This window comes from Lynx rufus, unplaced genomic scaffold (assembly GCF_022079265.1).
Source record: "Lynx rufus isolate CCGP_SWC_20201006 ecotype Redwood Valley unplaced genomic scaffold, mLynRuf1.p SCAF_56, whole genome shotgun sequence".
NCBI classification, from domain to species: domain Eukaryota; kingdom Metazoa; phylum Chordata; class Mammalia; order Carnivora; family Felidae; genus Lynx; species Lynx rufus.
Window position 1 is genome coordinate 584,866 of NW_025814874.1, and position 20,135 is coordinate 605,000.

The following is a 20,135-nucleotide window of genomic DNA, read 5'->3' on the forward strand; positions in this document are numbered from 1 at the left end:
AGTGGTGGGGGAGCTCAGGCAGGGGTGCAGGGAGGCGGGGCAGGGGCAGCCATGATGGGGAAGCTCAGGCAGGGTTGCAAGGAGGCGGGGCAGGGGCTGCAGTGGTGGGGGGGCTCAGGCAGGGGTGCAGGGAGGCGGGGCAGGGGCAGCAGTGATGGGGGAGCTCAGACAGGGGTGCAGAGAGGTAGGGTAGGGGCAGCAGTGGAGGGGGAGCTCAAGCAGGGGTGTAGGGAGGCAGGGCAGGGGCCGCAGTGGTGGGGGGGCGGCTCAGGCAGGGGTGCAGGGAGGCGGGGCAGGGGCAGCAGTGGTGGGGGGGGCTCAGGCAGGGGTGCAGGGAGGCGGGGCAGGGGCATCAGTGGTGGGGGGGCTCAGGCAGGGGTGCAGGGAGGCGGGGCAGGGGCAGCAGTGGTGGGGGGGGCTCAGGCAGGGGTGCAGGGAGGTGGGGCAGGGGCAGCAGTGATGGGGAAGCTCAGGCAGGTTTGCAGAGAGGTAGGGCAGGGGCAGCAGTGGAGGGGGAGCTCAAGCAGGGGTGCAGGGAGGCAGGGCAGGGGCCGCAGTGGTGGGGGGGCGGCTCAGGCAGGGGTGCAGGGAGGCGGGGCAGGGGCAGCAGTGGTGGGGGGGCTCAGGCAGGGGTGCAGGGAGGCGGGGCAGGGGCATCGGTGGTGGGGGGGCTCAGGCAGGGGTGCAGGGAGGCGGGGCAGGGGCAGCAGTGGTGGGGGGGGCTCAGGCAGGGGTGCAGGGAGGCGGGGCAGGGGCAGCAGTGATGGGGAAGCTCAGGCAGGGTTGCAGAGAGGTAGGGCAGGGGCAGCAGTGGTGGGGGGCTCAGGAGGGGTGCAAGGAGGCGGGCAGGGGCCGCAGTGTAGGGGGAGCTCAGGCAGGGGTGCAGAGAGGTAGGGCAGGGGCAGCAGTGGAGGGGGAGCTCAAGCAGGGGTGCAGGGAGGCAGGAAGAGATTGACCACGTGTAGGTGAGGTTTGCACTAAAACCCACTGATGGCTGCAAGAGGATCTCCCTGCAAGGAGTCAGTGCTCCCAGACGCCTTGGATTTACAAAGGCGTATTTCTCCCTCTAGGTCTGACTTGAGAGACTGCCTTTGCTGTTGGTTGACCTGCTTGTCGGGCTGTAGGTGTGCACAGCGTCTTCTCTCTGTAGGAAATAGCCAAGCCAGGGGTGAAACCGGGAACAGAGGGAACGTTCTTGAATGTCTTTTATGCGCAGGTGTTTTCACACTCTGCTCCAGTGTCCAGAGCATCTAGCTGCAGAGGGACCAGCACGGTCAGGTGTCGTAATGGCCAAAGATCGTGGTCAGCGGACAGCAAATCCGGGATTTGCGGGATTTACGGACCCACGTATTAAAATTTTTTAAATAATTTTTTTGAGATGAAATTCATAAGCACACATCCACAGTGCTGTGTAAACCACCACCTCTGTCTGATTCCAGAACATTCCCATCATCTTGGAGGAAACCCCATGACTTTTCTCCCGGTCAACTCCCCCAGCCCCAGAAACCACTAATCTATCTTTCTGAGGAGTTGCCTGGACATTTCTTGTAAATGGAATCACACCCCATGTGGTTTTTTGTGGCTGGCTTCCCTCCCTGAGCATCGTGTTTTCACGGTAGGATCTGTCGTCATGTGTGACAGTGCCCTGCCCCCCCATGTGGACGAGTAGTGCTGCCTCGTGTGGATGAGCCACATTTCACTCATCCACCCATCGTGGCGAGCCCTTGGGTTGTGTCTCCAACATCTCCGGCTGCCATCACAAATGGTTCAAACAACACACATGCGTTTCTCACAGTGTGGAGGCCGTCTGTGGTGGAGGTCCTGGCAGAATTGGTTGTTGGTGGCTCTCTTACTGTCCGGCAGGTAGAGGCCTTCTCTTCCTGGGCACGTGGAGAGAGAAGGAGACCTCTCTCCTCCTCTTACAGGCACTGATGTCCTCACGAGGTCTTGCCGTCAGGGCCTCAGATTCGCCCCATCACATCCCAAAGACCCTGCCTCCAAACACAGTCATGCTGGGAGCTGAGGCTTCAGCGTCTGAATCCAGGGGGACGTAAATATCCAATTCACAACATTCCACCGCTGCCCCCCAGATTCACGGCCTTTTTCCAAACATGTTCACTCCAGCCCAGCAGTCCAAAGCCTGAGCTCCTTCTAGCATCCAACTCCAAAGTCTTGTCTGAACACCATCCACGTCAGCCGTGGGTAACGCTGGGGGCAGGTTCATCCTGAGGCCAACTCCTCTCCAGCAGTGACCCTGTGAAGCCAGCATGTTACATGTGTCCAAAATACAGTGGCGGGACACACATGGGGTATGCGCTGCCATTCCAGAAGGGGAAAAGGGCCGCTGGGTCCCAAGCAAGTGCAAACCTGGGAAGGAAAACTCTGTTAGATCCGAAAGCCTGTGAGTGAGACTCTGTGGCTCCAGCGCTGCCCCCGCGGCTCGTCTGAGGGGTTGAGTCCCCAGGGCTGCAAGCGGCCACTGCCTAACCGGAATGAGACAACGCCCCCACCCACTGAAACGGGGAGGGAGCCCTGTGATCTGGAATGCATCCTCGGAGCCTCTCTCCCCCGTCTTAAAGAAGAGTGTGTGCTCACAGCCGAATGGCCTCACCCAGAAGCTCCAAGAAGTCCTTTGAGTCACCCCATCTCTGTCCGTCACTTCACGTTGCCAGTTCCTGCTGGTGAAGCTGATTCAGTCCATCTGGCATTTCCTTGACCTTGAGGCTACAGGGGTAATGGCCAGTCACTACACAGTACTCGAAGGGTTACAGGAACGGGTCCACACACAAGGTGATTCTCTGGTGACTGAAGATGGGCGGGCCTCAGTGCACTGGGCAGCCTGCAAGGAGAGGTTCGATGAGTAACTTGCACTAGGCATTCAGTATTTATTCAGCAGTTCTATGGAATATGTGCAATGTAGAGACACACATATAAATGTATATGCACACGTATCTATCCACATATATCCGCACATACACATGCAACACATACACACATGTATACTAGTGCATATACACACATACATGCACGCATACACATACATATATATGCACATGTGTCTATCCACATATATCCACACATATATACAACATATACACATGTATACATGTGTACATTTGTGCATATACATGCAAGCATACATGTACACATGTGTGTATATGCACACATGTATACGCCTGTGTCCATACATACACACGTGTATGTACACGCATGCACACATGTGTGCGCGCATGTGTCTATCCCCATGTATCCACACATACACATAAAACACATACACCAGTGTATACTCGTGCATATACATACACATATACATGCGCACATACACATGCAACACACACACATACTAGTGCATATACACACATATGTGCACACATACACATACATATATGTATATGCACGTGTCTATCCACATATATCCACACATACACATGCGACACACACACGTATGTATACACGTATACATTTGTGCATATGCATACAAGCACACATGTACACATATGTGTATATGCACACATGTATCCACACATGTGCACATGTATTCACACATGCACACATGCATGTGCAAGCATGTGTCTATCCCCATATATCCACATACACACATGTATACACATGTATACTTGTGTGTACACATACACATATGCATGCACACATACATATATGAATGTGCATGCATTTACACACATATATGCATATGTGGATGTACACACGTGTGCACACCCACATGTCCATCCACATGTATACACGTGTGCACATACAACACCTACACACATGCATACACATACACGTGCATGTACAAGCACATGCATGCACACTGATACACACTCACACACATGCATATGCATGTGCAAGCACACATATGTACACACACCCACATAACATGCATGTATGCATGCACACAGACATATACGTGGAGAGACAGGAAGACGTTTATATATGTACTCTATCATGTCGCTGCTAACTGCTGGGTGCCACCTCTCGGCCCTTCTGCCAGGTCTCTGGATGGGAGGGCCGAGATCCCACTGGAGCTCAGGCCTGATGGCTTTCTGTGGGTTTTCTCAGAAATTGTGGCAGGTCCGGAAGGAAGTGAGTAGTAAAAGAGCTGATGCAGAACCCAGAACTAAGCTAAACTCACACAAATGACTCACTGCTTAAACAACCCACTTTACTGAGTGTAACTCACATACAAGGAGATTCAGAAGTTTCACTGAAGCATTGGAAGAGTTTCAGGACATGCAACCACACAGCAAAGGAATCAGCTCCACAACCAATACACGGAACATTTCTGTCACCCCGTCTCCTTCCGCCCTCTGCAGTTAATTCCCTCCCCGACCGAGGGCACCTGCTTCTCCGGTAAATGTGACACAAATGGAGTCAAACAGGAAGGGGTCCTTTGTGTCTAGAATAATGTTTTCAGGATGTGTTAATAGTGTTGCATGTATCAGTTCATTCCTTCATTTCTTTCTTGTGTTTTTAAAATTTTTTTAATGTTTATTTTTGAGAGAGAGAAACACAGAGTGTGAGTGGGGGGAAGAGCAGAGAGAGAGACAGAGAATCCGAAGCAGGTTCCAGGCTCCGAGCTGTCAGCACAGAGCCCGACGCGGGGCTCGAACTCACAAATCTTGAGATTATGACCTGAGCCAAAGTCAGACGCTTAACTGAGTGAGCCATCCAGGGGCCCCCATTTCTTTCCTGTTTTGTTCTGTGTTTTGCTGAGTAGTACTCCCTTCACTGAATATACCACATGTGATGATCCATTCACTGTGAACATTTGAGTACAAGACACGTGTGAACATACGTTTTCACTTGCTTCCTGTAAATATGTGGGAGTGAGATTGCTGGGTTGGGCATTAACTGCATGCCTAACGTTACAAAAAACTGCTAGTGTTTTCCAAAGTGTCTGTGTCTTGGTATAGATGCACCTTTTGCATTTTCATCAGCAATATATGAAAATTCTATTGTCATATCTCTTTTTGAATTGCCTTTTCCTAGTGAACATGGAATCACATGGCTCGAATTTGAATTTTCCTAACCACTAATGATGTTAAGCATGTTTTCATATGCTTATGTCTATTGATCTACTTAGGTGAAGTTTCTATTAAAATCTTTCACTCATTTTTACAAAATCAGTAAAAAGGCTGTTTATCTTATTAGTAAGTAGTAAGAGCTCTTTACGTGTTATGGATAAAATTCTTATTTTTTGAGATACGTATCTTTCAAATATTTTCTACCAACTTACAGCTTCTTTTTCTCTTATTTTCTTGACGTTGTCTTTCAGAGAGCAGTAGTTTTTAATTTTGATGAACCCGAATTTATCCATCTTTTCTTTTACGGATCATGCTTTTGCTGGCGTATATGAGAAATCTGGGTCTAAGCCTAGGTCACAACGATTGTTTTCTGTTTTCTTCTAGAAGTTTTGTACATTTAGTTCCTGCATTTAAGTTCTTCACATATTTTGAATTGACTTTTCTATACGGTGTGAGGTAAAGGTCTCAGTTTGTTTGTGTGCATGTGGCCACCCAGTTACCCCCGATCCGTTTGTCCCTAACACTATCCTTCCTCATTGGATTGGGTTGGCATCTTTGTCTAAATTCAATGAACCATAGACGTAAGGGTCATTTGTGGACTTTTTATTCTGCTCCGTTGGCTTATGCCAGTAAGTACCATGCCAGCACCATGCCGTCTTGTTTCAATAGCTTTACAGAACATTTTGAAACCAGGTAGTGTAAACCCTTTTTCAACAATCATTCTACTTTCCTAGGCTTCCATATAAATTTTGGCGTCTTGTTTTGGGTCTTATTTTTCTATGCAATCGGAAAAGATTTGACTTTTGTCTGATGTGCCTGTGTCGCTCCACCTTAACATAACTATCACTATGGTTAGGTTTAAATCTGCCGTGTGTTCCAACTGTTTTTTGCCCTTTTTTCTTTCTGCCTCTTCTTTAGCTGAGACTTTATTAAAAAGAATCATTCCTTTTTTATCCACTGTTTTCTTATTAGGTATACATTTTCGTTTTACTTTTTGGTGGTGGCTCTAAGGCTTATGACATGAATCTTTAATGTATCCCAGTCTGCTTTCCAAAGAGAACAAAACTCTTCATGTTAGGAGTTAGAAACTCACAAGAGCGTTCTTCCCTCTCACACCTCCTGCCCTTCGTGCTACTGTTTTCTTACGCTATATCTCCATAAATTCTGTAAATGCCGCAATACAGTTATCATTGCTTTAAGCAGTCAATTATCTTTTAAATCTTATCTATAACTTATTTTCGTTGACTCTGTTAAAGGTAGAACCACCGCAATCATATTAATACCAATGACCTTTTTAAAAAGAGTAACACTGAGAGGGATACCTTTCCTATCTACCCCCATGTCTGCTATTTCTGGAATCCTTTGCAAAGACCCAAGACCCCAGCTGGCATCATGCTCCTTCTGACCAAAGCACTTCCATTAACACTCAGGGGGGCACAGGTCTGTGGAGTTTTCTCAGCTTTGATTTTTCTGAAAAAAATTCTTTATTTCACTTATTCTTCTGGAAGGCTTTTTGCTTTTTGTTTTTGGATAAAGATTTATAGTTAAACGGCCTCTGCCTGCCCTGCCCTCATTCTTCAAGACGTGCCCGTCCTGCTCTCCAGCCGCCATTCCCAGCGATCCGATGGTGATGTGCTTTGCTGTGGTCTTCTTCTCTCGGAGTCTACCTGGAGTTTGTTGAATGATTTGGATCTGTAAGTTTTTGTTTGCAATGTATTTGGGAAATTTACGGCATTATTTCTTCAAATTCTCTGTCTCTCTTCGTCTTTACACACACCCCTCCTATTGGCTTCTCTGACCACAGGGTGCAATTTAGGTCCTTCCTACTTTTTCATTCCTTAAAGTTGAGTTAATATTGAACTAATTTTAAATTTAATTAAAAGTGTGAATTTAAAGTGTAAAGTAAATTACATTGTACACCTGAAACTAATATAATTTTATATGCTAATTCCATCTCAAAAATGTATGTTGAGTAATTTAAGTTTTACTTTCAAACTGAAAAAGAGTTTTAAAAATTGTGTAGCATTTTAAGTAGCGGGATAGTATGTTTGCACTAGGGTTGATGGTCCTAAATTGATGTGTAGGACGTTTGTGACTATCCTTTGAGAAAAGTGGAGGGTCAGGACAGTTGAGCAAATTCTAGACCAAACCGGTTAGATCACCAGACAGTAAAGTACAGTAAAACCTTGGCTTGCAAACATCACTCGTCCTGAAAACATGCTTGTGACCCAAAGCACTTTTGCCTATCAAAGTGAATTTCCCCGTAAGAAATAAGGGAAACTCAGATGATTTGTTCCACAACCCAAAAATATTTGGATAAAAATGATTATACTGTAATATAATACAAAAGAATAAGAAAATACAAAATATAAAGAAAAACAAATTAACCTGCACTTCCCTTTGAAAACCTTTGTGGCTGGTGCGAGGGAGACAAGAGAGAGGAGGGTTACTGTGTAGGACGACTCTCACTATCACTCACGGAATCACTGCCGTCTGTTGGCTCAACGGAATCTTTTTCTTTTCCCACAACTTTAACAAGGAACCTATCGGGTGACGTTTGCTTTTGCCTCCTTTTGAGGATTTCGCAGAAATGTCACATTGCATCGTCGTTAAACAGATCCATCACTCTCACTGCTACAGCCGTATTCGGGTGGTGCTTTTCTACAATATTTTGCACCGTTTCCCACATTTTACACATCTCCCTAACCTCATTTGAAGTGAGGGATTCCCCCGCCCTTTTCTCCTCCTCCTCTGCAGACGAGACGCAGACGTAGACGTCTCGTAAACTCTTGCAATTTCGGCCGCTCGCATACCTCGTTCGTACTTCTCGGTGATTTCCGTCTCAACTTCCACAGTAAGCATCTCCTTCCCACCGCCTTTCTTTTCCACGTTTTTCTGCATGGGGGCCGCTGTATACACTCACACGGATGTTGACTCAGTACAGTATGAATGAACTCTTGTCATCTACGGTATTTAATGTAAGCGGCAATAAGGCAGCAGAGGAAAGGGTGTGTGTCTGCGGGAAGCCTGACGCAGAATGAGGCAAAGTGCTCCTAAGCTCACTCTTGTCCGGAAAAGCAAAGGACTGTTCACAGGTGCCTCGAAGTGACAAAAAACACACTAGTGCCAGTTGCGGGCACCTTCCCACGTTCCGAAAAATCACCGATTTCTGCCAGACCCGGTGGCCTGAGACCGAGCATCCGAGTGTGGGGGACGATCACCCACCGTCCCGCAGCGAGAGCAGAGACAGAAGCACCATCGGCTCAGCTGTGATCATGTGATGTTTGGCGTCAGGTACGACTCATATTGCAAGACATCGCTCGTTTATCAGGTTAGGTTTATCAGGAACGTTCGCTTGTCTTGTGGAACGCTCGCAGAAGTGTCACTCCCAAGCTGAGGTTTTACTGCACCTGGACCTCTAGCTACTTTCTTCTCCCGGTTTAACGTCTTAATGCATTCAGAGCACAGCAGTTCCTGACCTCTGACACCTATTTTGGGGACCCTCAGTAGTCCAGCCAGGGCACCGAGGTCCCATGGATCAGCGCTTGGGAGGCACTTTCTAGAGACTGCAGTTGTGAGGTTATAACAGCAACACTCCCCAACACAGCTCAGGACCCCTGCTAGCTGAGCGTTTGTCTCCAACATGGTAGCAACCAGGAAGCCCAGACTTCCTGCCTTGAGTGTCCCTCCTCTGTGCTGTCCCCACAGTGTCCCCCGCTGCTCCGTCCCCGCAGCGTCCCTCCCTGTGCTGTCGGCGAGCCAAGGCCATTCCAGAGAAAGCTTTGCCGTGTGCACCCCAGTCGTAACTCACCTTCCCCCCGCCCCGTCCCAGCCCCGTCCCAGCCCCTGCTCTGCCCTCTAGAGGCACAGGGCGCCGACCTTTATGAGGCCCTTCTTGTCATCACACACTGTGATTTGCAGACTCGCCGGCTTTCTTTTCTTGGTGCGATCGCCTTACAGGAGGCTGGCTGGTAAGGTCACACCCGATGGCCTCCACCCAGTGCCTGCATCTTCTGTGGTCTCAGCCCTGCCTCCCCCACTCTTTTTTTCCCTTTGGCTTTCTCTTGGGAAAACAAATCAGGTAGACGGGTCTGGAGAAGACATCCCCAGCTGGGTGTCTCGTGGCAGGCTGTCCCCCGGAGCCACCTCACGCCCTGTGGCCACCACCCTGAAAGCTGCCGTGAGTGGAGGTAACCACGGCCAAACTCCACACAACAGTGAGTGGACCCCACGGGGAGGGCAGCGCTGGGGGGAGCGACCGCAAGCCAGCCTGGCCCAGACTTCTGTGCGCCACTCAGGACCACCGTGCATGACCTTCCACGTGACCTCACACGACCGTCAAACGCAGTCTGGCTGCCTCAGCATCCGGAGACTTCCAGGGCCTCGGCAAAGGGATTGCACTGGTGTCTTAGAGGCCGCTGACAGACGTCTGTGTACGTCTTTATTAAGGGGAAGAACAAAGGGATTCCCATTTCCTGGAAACTACACGAGAGAGGAAACATACAGGGCCCTCTGTGCAGTTGAGCATGAATAATTTAAAGATGTGTCATGAAGGCGATCTCACCCTTGCTCCAGAGGACCGCCATCCCGGGGACGGGCCGTTCGGCCACCTTCACCGAGACGCCAGGATAAGCCCAGCGCCGTTAGCCTCAAGTGTGAGAAGCAAGGCCACAAGAAAACCCTCGAACGGGTCTCGCTCATGACTCCCGTGTTCCTTCTACCCACACTGGCTATGGGAGACCCCGGAGGGAGACATAAATGCCAGCAGCCCAAGAATCAGCAAGTGCCCCCAGCAGCTCACATCCTGGGGAGGCCGGGAGGGCAGAGCCCAGCGTGGCGGGGCACCCTCGCGCCCAGGCTCACAGCGGCCACGACCAAGGACCCCAGATTCCTTCCTCTGTGCTGGGAGCGCTACGGGGACAGCGGGCATCCGGGGGAGGTTCCCTCCTCAGACCCCCAGGTCGTCCCCCAGGGAGGGGGGTGGGGGCGCCCCGCAGAGACGCGTGCCCAGCCCAGGAGGGCAACCGTAGTGGTGATGCGGACAGGCCGCTGCGGGTCCCGCCGGATCTGGGCCGCCCGCCGGACCACGACAGGTGCCGTAGCCACTGGGGCTCGGAGCAAAGAGCCACACCCGCCGGGACGGCCCAGAGCGGCTTGTGGGGCACGAGCAGGGGAGCCACCCAACACCCACGGGAGGGTCCCGGCCCACAGGACGGGGAGAGTCAGGAGGCTCCCAGGCAGGCCTCCACCGGGTTAGCAGGTCAGTCACCCAGAGAGCAAGTGAAGTTGAGGGCAGCGAAGCCTGCACCTTCCCGATTTCCAGGGTGGGGAGGGTCACCGTGCGGGGGACGACGATGCCATGCCCTCCGCCAGAACCTCCCGGCCCCCTCGGCAGAGCCCCCAGTGTGTGCGTGCCCGTCCCCCCTGCTCCGTTCTTTCATCCCCATGTACCGGGCCCGACATCCTCCTTACGTTGCTTCTGTAATGTCTCTGTCCCCCATGAGGCTGTCCGCTTCCCAGGGGGCCGGCTGACCGGCCCACTGCCCGAGTCCCTGGAGCTGCACCTACCATGAGAAAGCACTCGGTGACCTGTGGGGACTGAAAGGAAGGTGACCCCTTCCCTGGGGAGGCCAGCACCTCCCAGCCGCTCTGCCTGCCTGCACCAGCCGCCCGAACCTCAGACGCACCTGCCTACTCTTGTACACACGTCCGCAGGGGCAGGGCTCCCGCGACGCCCCACCCATCAGCACCCACGTCGCGTCCTCCGAGAGGACATCTAGGCCACCGACTCCAACAGTGGCTGCCACCCACTGGTAAGTCGTGCCATGCATTGAGCAGTTGGGACCAGTGGACATTCGGTTTTATCCCGTGTTTTTATGAAATAAAACAGGGGAGAACACGCCAGAACGTGCCCCCCTGGTCGGGGCCGGTGTCGTTCCGTGAAGCTCTGGGCTCTTCGCACATGTGTCTGCGCCCTGGGTCCGTGTCATGCTTGTGTCCGTGGCCCCAGGCCTGCTTGCCGATCCCCGCCCACCCCTTCTGCCCCCCGGTGCACACTTCTTGGGGCTCGCCTTTCTTTCCTCGCGGCCCCCCCCAAGCTCCGAGAGCAGCCCGCTTCCACACGGGCTCCCGGGACCCGGGGCCCCGCCTGCAGGGTGGGTGCACCCAGCAGCACAGCCACCACGCACCCCTGTGCAGGGAGAGGCACCCGCACTGGGCGCTACAGCAAGCCTGAGAGAGACGTCTCTCTGTGTCGCCCAAGAGGCCGGGTGGACGTCCACCCCCCCAGGGCACGGACTAGAGACACCAGCAAGCGCCCGCCACATGAACCGCCCATGGGAACTGCCCACGAGGGAACCGTCCATGGGGAGCCGCCCACGGGGGAGCCGCCCACAGGGAACTGTCCACGGGGGCGGGTCCGGCCTGTCTCCCTGTCTCCCCAAGAGCCTCACTTCTGCCAGGTTCCCGCTTGTTCACCACATTTCCCTATTTTCTGCACCTGCACTTGTGACATGATGTTCTCTGGTCCTGGGAGGCTCTTCCACACCCTACAGATGTGACAAACATCCCCGGATCCCCTACAGTGGTCGGGACACAGTGCCATGAGATCGAAAAGCCAGATAGAATTGACCCCATGACCCTGCTGTCCCCTCCTCTCTGGGCACCCACCCAGAGCCCTCAGCCTCCCAGATGCCTGCACCGGTGTCTCCCCGGAGGGCAGTGTTTGTGAGACAGAGCTGGGCGCTTCCTAGCTGCACCCCCCCCACTCTGGGGGCCAGCGCTTGGCAAGGGCGGGATAATGAGAATTCACTCACCGGAAGGCTGGAGGCCTACGTCTCCACAGCACACACATCGTCAGAGGAGCCGTCAGGAGATGGGGTCGGGGAGGCCAGGGGAGGCCAGGGCAGGTGCTCCCCGAGACCCCGGACCCACTCAAGACCCGGGGCTGGTGATGGGGCCAGAGCAGGGAAGGGGCTTCCTTGGCAAAGCCTTCGGTTCCGGAGGTGACGGTGACATAGTAGAGGGAGGAAGGCCCACTCTTGCTGGCCCCGAAGAACACTCGGAAAACGGCCCCGGGGCCGTGGCCGGCAAGGGAAGAGGCTGTGCCTTCCTCATTACAGCCTCATTTCCTGCTTTCTTGAGGTGAGCCTGCTCCCCAGACGCCCAGGGGAGGAGCCGGGACCCAGAGCAGAAGCTCCCAGGGGAGAGCGCTTGGGGCCCAGAAGAGGGGCTGCTGGGGGCCGGCCAGGCCCGGGGTGCACGGCGCCCCCCTCACAAATGGGGTCGGACCCCACGGACTCCGTTGGACCGGGCACACGTCCTGCCTTCGTGGAGAGACACGCGTGCATCGGGCCTCACGGGGCCACCCCCAGCGCTCACCCACTCAGTCCCAGAACCGCTGAAGATGGCCCCACCGCCCTCCTCCCTTTGCAGAGGAGACTCTGCGCTCAGAGAAGGCAGGGCACTTGCCCGTCACGCCAGAAGCGGGGAGCTGAGGCCAGCCCAGAGCGCATCTCTGCCGTCCGCTCCGGCCTCGAGCGCCGAGAGCACGTGGCTGGGGCGGCCGGCTCGGCCACCACCTCCCCATACCAGAGACCCGGCCGGGGTGGGGCTGTGTCAGCCAGGACGCTTGCCCGGACCGTGGACGAGTAAGTGACCAGATAAAAATAAACGTGTCTGATGCCCCTGGATGTCACCCGCGTGCCCCTGAGTAACCCTGCACCCCGGATGGGACCCAGAGAAGATACGGGAAGGAAGGGCCAGAGGTGCTGGAAGAGGCCCCCGTGTGTGACGCCCAAAGGCCCTCTCAGGGTCGGCCCGGTGCGGTTGGGAAGGGTTTTGCTTCCATGTGACCGGGGGGTGGGGGGGGGGGGCGCCTCAGCATCTCGTCCCTCCTCTGGAGGCCCCCTTTCCACCGCTCGCTGCCCCTCGGAGCCTGGGGATGGGGTTGGCGCTCAGGGAAGTGCCCGGCTCCGTGTACCGCGAACGTGCACCCGGAGACCCTGGAGGAGAGGCCTCGGCTCCCGGCGCCCCCAGAAGGAAGCAGGGTCTGTGCTGCACGGCGCTCGGCCCCCTCGGCGGGCTGGCAGCCCCCCTCCCCGCCCCCAGCGGAGCCCACAGCCCGGAGCCCCTGCCAGGAAGAGTGGGGTCCGCGCCGGCGCTTGGTGAGCGGGGCACGAGTGAGGACAGTTGCAGATGAGGAAACAAACCTGTGCCCAGAGCCACGGCACCTGCCCCGGGCCCCAGGCCTCCAAACCCGGCACGGCCTCACCGCCTGGCGCCTCTCCCGTTCCCTCATGCCGGAGGCCCGGCTCCCTTCCTTGTCTCTGCTCCCTGCCCTCTGTGCACCGGCCTCGCTGGTCAGCGCCCGCTTGCCGTGCAGGTGGACACCTCCAGCTTCCTAGGGTCAGAACGCCCCATTTACTCGCGTTTTTCGGCTGTGGATGGTCTGCCCACGACCCTCCTGCACCCGTCCCCACGTGTGCTACGCAGCCCAGCTGCTGGAGACACGTCCCTGGACTTCCAGGGTGCTCCTGCAGGGTGTTCCTGCGATGCGGCCACGCTCAGCCTGCCCAGGCCGTGCGCCCGGTTCCGTCCCCGTCCCGCCCACTTTCCTCTCCACTAGGTAGTCGTCACACATCCACGGGCCGCAAGGTCAGGGAAGGGGCAGAATGAGCAGGGCCAGGACCCAGGCTTGGGGTCGAGGGGCGGCCCGAAAAACACGCTACACTCTCCGTAGATGCTCCCCAAAGTCACGATCAAGTCCACGGGGACACGGTGCACAGTGTTGACAGCTCCTGCCAGACGCTTCTTAACGCTTCCCCCGCTCCGCCGCTGACTCGTTAGACCAGTGCTCACACGGAAAGCAGGCCTGCAAACCAGAGTCAGGGTCAGCCGGTGCGGGCCGGCCTCCAGCCTGTGCCCGAGCCCCCCAGTCGCAGGTCTGCTCAGTCCCAGCTTCCTGGAGCCTGGGCCTGGCCGGTCACTGGCCGGCGGGAAGTCTCGCATCCTGCCCTCCCTCCCCGCCCTGGAAACTCATCTGCTCGGGGGGCCAGTCCGTGGAGATGCCAGCGGGGCCTCCCAGCCCGGCGGGGAGGCGGTGCGGAGGGTGGGACCCAGAGGCCGGGGGCTCTCGGCATCCAAGCCGCGGTGCAGCTCCTCCTTTCCCGCTCACACGGGGTCAGACAGCCCTGCTGGGCCCAGACCACGGCCTGCGTCTCAGCCTCGCGGACACCGCGGAGTGTTACTGTCGGCACCCAAACACCCACCTCGGCCAAGGAAGGCGGGCTGGGAAGCTCGATGGATGGCGTCCACAGCTTGGAGCTGCCACGGTGACGCTGGAGCACCCTCCGCCCTCACGCTCTGCTGCCCTCAGGAGAGCAACTGCATCCGCGTGGTTCCGGCCGTGCCACCTCGACGCCCCTGTTGGCTGTGGGCAGGGGTGCGTACAGCTAGCAGTGGGTACGTTTCCGCTCAGACCCACTGTGTTTCAGACACGAAGAAAAACCTGGGGCGCCTGGGGGGCTCAGTCAGTTAAGCCTCTGACTCTTGACTTCAGTCGGGCTCTGTGCCGACAGCTCGCAGCCTGGAGCCCGCTTCGGATTCTGTGTCTCCCTCTCTCTCTGCCTCTGCCCTGCTTGCGCTCTGTCTCTCTCTAAAAAATAAATAAATAAACATTTAAAAAAATTAAAAAAAAAACAAGAAAAAACTGTCTTTACAGTATGGCTTTTGGTGTTCACACACTTCAGAAATTCATTGCCATGGTTTTTATGTTTTCAGGGGTTGTTGGTTCACACATAATGTATCAGAATTTACTTAACACTTTACTCCGTGCTGTTCTCATGTGCGGCACGAGAGCAGGGCCTCCCTCCCAGTTGGCATTCGCGATGATGGTGACCGTGACTGTCTCTGGAGGCCACTCCTGGGAGCCGGGGCGCCCGGACAACGGACTTCTTCCTAGAAGGAAAGGAGATTCCCGCACCCCCCGCGACCGCCGTGTGACTGCGCATCACGAAGACGCCGTGTGGCTATAGGCGGCTCTGTGCCGTGTCAATGGGATTTACCAGGACTGTGGACCACGGCAGCAGCTATGGAAGTGCTTCCTAAGTCTGACCCTGTCAGGATTACCGGGCTTTTTGCTGGGGGGCGGAGCCTGACTCCCAGCCAGGTACGGGAGGAAGTCAACCCTTCCCCCCAGCCCTGGTCATGCCCTTCCCCTCAGCACAGAGAGCTCACCCTTGTCTTTATTCTTGAATGTCTGCACGGGTTTCTCAGCTGTCCTGAAGCAAGGTCTCTGCTGACCGGGGAAGAGGTCACATGCTCCGAGCAGAACCACGCGCATTAAGGCATCGTGGGCTCAGTGGGTTCTTGGCTTTCCGGCTTTTCTCCAGGCTGATGAGAACCGTGGTCTCCATGAGCTCAGCTGCCATAACAGAATAGCACGGGCTGGCTGCTTAAACAAAGGCATTCGTGGGGGCGCCTGGGGGGGCTCAGTCAGTTAAACGTTTGACTCTTGACTTCGGCCCAGGTCATGATCTCACAGACGTGGCATCCAGCCACACGGTGAGACCCTCACTGTGCCCGGAGCCTGCTTGCGGTTCTCTCTCCCCATCTTCCTGTCCCCTCCCCTGCATGCACCCCCCCCACCCCGTCCCCCTCCCACTCTCGCATTGTCTCTCTCAAAAACAAACAAACAAACAAACTTAAAAGAAGCCAGGCACCTGTTTCTCACAGTTTGGAAGCTGGAAGTGCAAGGTCAGGGGCTGGCATGGTGGGTTCTGGGGAGAACCTGCTTCTGGCTTGCAGACCCTGCTTTCTTGCTGGTCCTCCAGGGCAGAGGGACAGATGCAAGCTCTCCGGAAAATCTAACAGGGACCTGGGTCCCATCAGGGGCCGAGCCTCATGGCCTCATCTGAACTGCCGCAGACTGAAGGCCAGTGCCCCCCACCTTCTCATGTGGAGGCCCTAACCCCGAGGTGATTGAGGCGGGGCACGGGGAGGCCATTAGGCCGTGAGGAGAAGCCCTCAGGAACGAGTCTGGTGTCCCTGCAAAGGCGCCCCAGAGAGACAACCTCCGCCCCTCCACCGTGTGAGGCCCCAGCGGGAAGATGACCAAGTATGACAGCGGAAGGGAGTCTCGGCAGGCCCCGGCCCGGCCGCCACCTCCATCTGGGACTTCCAGTCCCCGGAACGGAGAAGAGAAGTCACCAGTGTGTTCTGTACCGTGTTATCGCAGAAGGACTGGGACATACACCTGATCACCTCCCCAGAGCTCCAGACACTGTCCCGCCAGGGCCAAGAGCTACTGCCCATGAATTCTGGGGGATGGGTGGGGGGTCCAATTCAGTCTGTAGCAGCCGTGAACAGAGACTTCCTTTTGACATCTTCTCTGCTCACACCAGGCTTTTCTGGCCGTTGCCGTGGCCCTGATGGGGCGCATGTCCCACGGACAGCCACGGTCATCAATGTAAAGTTCCCCAAGACCAGTGGGTCTGCATTGCTACAGAGCTGGGCACTTGCTTCCTCCTGTCTTGCTGGCTTCTGCAGATTCACACGGGAAATGCAGGGTCTGGGGGCAGGGACCCTGGTTTTGGTCACGGTAGAAGATCGGGACTTGAGGAGCTAAGCTCAGGCTGCTGGAACAGGACCAGGTTGTTGCTGCTGGACGTGGACCCCAGCAACGGGCGAGGAGCGACCCTGGATTCCGTGGCTCCTCCCCCGCCCCCTCCCTGCCTGGAGCCCCGCACACCAGGCTTGATTCCAGCAAGCACGTGCGCCGTGCTCTGTGAATCCCAGACCTGCAGCAGAGGGGAGAGAGGCCGCCGTCACGACGGGCCTGGGACAAGGCGGCTCTGGAGTGATGGTCAGTGACGGTCTAACTATGACAGAGAAGCCAGGCGACAGCGTAATCTACACTCGATGCCAACTGGAGTAAAAAGAACGTTGCAGGGAAGCTCGTACTTCACAAGGGAGGGAATTGGCATAAAGTATCTTGCACTGGAACAGTATTTTATGAAGAAAGGTGGTGCAGTTGGGGTCAAAGTAAAATATCAGAATAAACACATGATCTGAGAAGAAGTAAAGTATCTGATTTGGTTTACACCGGAGATGCCTTGCATGAGTCCTCACTCAAGACAAGCCACGTGGGCCCGGATCTCAGAGGTGAGCCTCTCCTCTGGCGTCCCCTAAAGCCACCAGGCTCCCGAGAGTGTGCCTAGAATAGCATGTTGTCCCAGAAGGGAAGAGGCCTCCAGGGGACTGGGGTGGAGAGCAGGCGTCCAGCTGGAGAGGGCCGCCTCCAGCAGGTGGCCAACGTGACACTACAGGGAAAACAGCCGGGCCACACGGAGCCATGCAGAGTCACCCACCCCCAATGGCACCAGAAGGAGCAAGGGGTCATGACGAGGGGTTTCGGGGACGTTCTCCTGGGATGTTGTGGACCCGGCAGCACAAATGTGGCTCAGAAGGTTGCAAACCTGTCAGGTCAAATGGGCGGTGAGAGGACTAAGGAGGAAACAGGACTCTGGGTGGGGTCGGCCCAGGCGATAGGCACGCACAGCCCCGGGGGCGTCGGGGGCGTGGTCGTCCCCACAGGAGCCCAGGGCCGTCCTGTCTCGGCTTGATCTCTCACCTCTACCCTGAGTTCCCATCAGACCCGAGACCGACCAGAAGCCCGCGAAGGTCCTCGGTTACAGGGGACGCCACCAGCCCCCGCTGGTCGGCAGGACCCCAGCCGGAGGGAGCCCATCACGACCTCAGTCTCCCCGCCTGGATGAGCGGCAGCAAAACTTTGCAATCATAGGGGGTTGATATTTTGATTGTTAAAAGCATTTGAAGTAGTAAACTTGTGATTTTAAGAAAATACTTGGGGTTAGCTAATAGATTTGAATCGTGTCTAAATGTTTAAGGCAGAACTTTTGGTGATGTCTGGAGACATTTCCTATTGTTACAACCCGGAGTGTTACTGGCATCTAAGGGTGGAGGCTGGGGTGCAGCTGAATGACAGACAAATGGCCCCCGATGGACAGACGCCCCCCCGCAGACTGTCACGCACCCAAAACGGTAGTACTGTGCTTGAAAACCTCCAGTTTAAGGAATCAGCTTTACTAAATCAAGCAGGTTACAAATATGGTTTAATTAGGAATATTGTGTGAGATTTCTAAGTTTTCCTTATAAGGTGTTTGAGGTACCCAAGAAAATCAGATATGTCAAACTTGTGATGGTCTGGAATGTAGCATCTGGAGAAATGTACTCAGTCAACTGCGATAGAACACTTATTTGAACTTTATCTTCAAAATGTAGAGCTAAGTGTTACCCAGAGAAAAAGAGCACTTTTAATCCTAATGTGAAATTACTATATTTATAAATAAAATGTGCAAGTCACACTTACAAGTTTAAGAAAATTGTTTTAAAAGTCACACTCTTGGGGCGCCTGACCGGCTCAGCGAGGACAGCGCGGGACTCTTGATCTGAGGGTTGCGAGTTCAAGACCCATGTTGGGCCTGGAGATGACTTCAATAAACAAAACCTTAAAAAAAAATGGACACAAAAATGGATTAATTAAAAAATAGAAGTCACACCGTTGATGAGTTAAGTGTCTGCTAAATAAACAAGATGCCCTGTGAGAGAACCAAGGGGGCGGCTTCAGGTCACCAAAGCCCTCGCAGAGCCTGTGACAGCTATCACCACTGAGCATACAGCAGGTGACCGATGGAGGTCACCCCTTGACTCTCAGTCCCTGTAGGGTGCCTGAGGGGGCAGCAGCCCCTACAGGGGCTGGGACAGTGACAGACCCAGAGGCGCCAGGAAGATATCCTGGGACCACCCACCCCACTGAAGGTGGGGACTCCAGCCTAGACGTGGCTTGAACCCCAAACCAGGTGTCACTGTCCTGATTTCAGGGTTAAGGGCAGTAAGGCCACTGACCTCATCTAAGGTCACCCAGCCAGTGGGAAGCAGCCAGCTCACAGAAGCACATCTGGCATCATTCCTGAATTCCTTCCTGGTACCAGGCTATGTAGGGTGAGGACTCAAAGGTCAACCGCTCTGGCTCTCTTGGACACAATCTCCTTGAATGTGACAGTCCCCTGTGACACCTTAATGTCCTTCCTGCTAAGATATTCTCTTCTCTGTTGATTTTAACCACAGCAGCCGAGAGGGGAGGTCCAGATGGCCAAGCGCTGAAGGCGGCCTGTGGCCGACAACCGCGAGAGCGTGAGGCCCTTGTCTGCTATCTCTCAAGCATCTGAATCCTGCCAAGAGCCCGAGGAGCTGCCAAAGGAGAGCCCAGCCCTCGACGGCAGCCCTGCGGATGACCCAGCTGAGCCGGGACCAGATTCCTGACCCACAGACCCTATAAGACAATGACACGGCTTTTTCAGCCTACGTTTGTGACTTGGTGAGGCAGCCATCGATAGCTAGCCCAGCACGTATAGCAATCACGCCCTTCCTGAATTCCAAAAGCGTTTTGTCCATCACTGAGCCAAACAACTGACACTTCACAAAGACAGTATTTTGAAAGATACTCGTGGGAACATCTAACTTTATAAATGTTTAATACAATCTCAGGACTTCAGCCGTTTTGGCTAAACAATGACTTCCTAAGCACCTGTGATATGCCTGGCATTGAGTCTACCACTGGGGGATATGGCTAAGACGCACCGCTTTCCCTCTAGGGGTGTGTGCTCTAGAGAAGTGTGTGTACGCGTGTGCATGTATGTGCGTGGGCATCTGTGTATTTGTGTGCATGAGCGTATGTGGTGAGTGGGTATGATACGATTGCGTGTGTGTGAATGAGTGCCGTTGTGTGGATGTGTGAGTGGCCGTGTGTGAGAGGTGATACGTGCACGTGAAAGTACGTGGGCGTGTGGGGGAGGAGGAAGCCAGGACAGGGCGGGATTGGCTCTGAAGGGTGTGTGTTAAGTGGCTCGCTGTCGCCAGCTCAGGCATGGTTCTGTCAGGCTACAGGGAGAGTTTTGTGGAGACCACGGGCAGGCAATGGGAGAGGCGATTAGTGGGAAATAGTGTGTGTCTGGAGGGCAGTGACAGCAAAGCTCTGAGTGACCTGTTGTCTCTGTTATGTGACCTGTTATGCCAGACAACAGCAGCTAT

General features: G+C 54.8%; 1 long non-coding RNA gene across 2 annotated transcripts; it reads right to left on the reverse strand.

Annotated features, from left to right (window-relative positions):
* Window positions 1-724: 724 nt before the first annotated feature.
* On the reverse strand, window positions 725-12,149 carry LOC124527841 (uncharacterized). Of its 2 annotated transcripts, XR_006966005.1 has the most exons (4): window positions 11,840-12,149; window positions 10,497-10,588; window positions 2,612-2,839; window positions 725-2,367 (listed from the first exon to the last, which is right to left on the reverse strand). It is a non-coding gene; the product is annotated as an uncharacterized LOC124527841 (long non-coding RNA). The 2 variants fall into 2 exon arrangements; XR_006966004.1 differs by lacking the exon at window positions 10,497-10,588 and having other exon boundaries at window positions 11,840-12,148.
* Window positions 12,150-20,135: the final 7,986 nt, after the last annotated feature.